The sequence below is a fragment of the Seriola lalandi genome, unplaced genomic scaffold, assembly GCF_002814215.2.
Source record: "Seriola lalandi dorsalis isolate HSWRI2012SDOR001 ecotype SW California unplaced genomic scaffold, Sedor1 jcf7180002016281, whole genome shotgun sequence".
NCBI classification, from domain to species: domain Eukaryota; kingdom Metazoa; phylum Chordata; class Actinopteri; order Carangiformes; family Carangidae; genus Seriola; species Seriola lalandi.
In genome coordinates this window covers 1-540 of record NW_019486933.1, presented here as the reverse complement: position 1 = coordinate 540, position 540 = coordinate 1, and the positions used below count along the sequence as shown (strand labels likewise).

Here is a 540-nt window from a genome sequence, read left to right as displayed (position 1 = left end):
GTTCCAAGTCTCACAAAAATCTCACCTGTTTTTTATTCATGATGTTTTTCGTTCAAGCTGGTCAACATGATTCAGGCCATCAAAGACTTGGCTTATGCTTTTGTGCCCAGTGGAAGGCTGATAGAGCTGGTTGACATTACACTGGTGAGTGTCATTTTTCCTCTGACCTTTTCTTTGAATTTGTATTATATTTTTTTAATCCCCATGGAAGCTTTTGCACTGCTTGCACTGCTTGCACTGCAATCAGCACTTACTAGTGCAATCAGCACTTACTAGTGCTGATTGCACTATGGTTTCTAATTTTCTGCAGCCTTTGATGGTGGACACACTTCCAAATCCTTTCAGTGATGAAATCAAAGGAATTGCCACTGTTTCAGGGATTCCTCTGGGTAAGAAAACACAAATGTTATCAACTCTTCATTAAGCAACTGTATCTATATATTTATAATTTAATAGTTTTTTTTTTAACTTCTGTAATTTAGGTGAAGTTGTCTTGTTCAACATCTTCTATGAGGTGTTCACTGTGTGCACATCTATTGT

General features: G+C 37.2%; 1 long non-coding RNA gene across 1 annotated transcript; it reads left to right on the top strand.

Annotated features, from left to right (window-relative positions):
- Positions 1–6: 6 nt before the first annotated feature.
- Positions 7–540, top strand: LOC111645183 (uncharacterized). Its single transcript, XR_002759845.2, has 3 exons — positions 7–144; positions 311–389; positions 483–540. It is a non-coding gene; the product is annotated as an uncharacterized LOC111645183 (long non-coding RNA).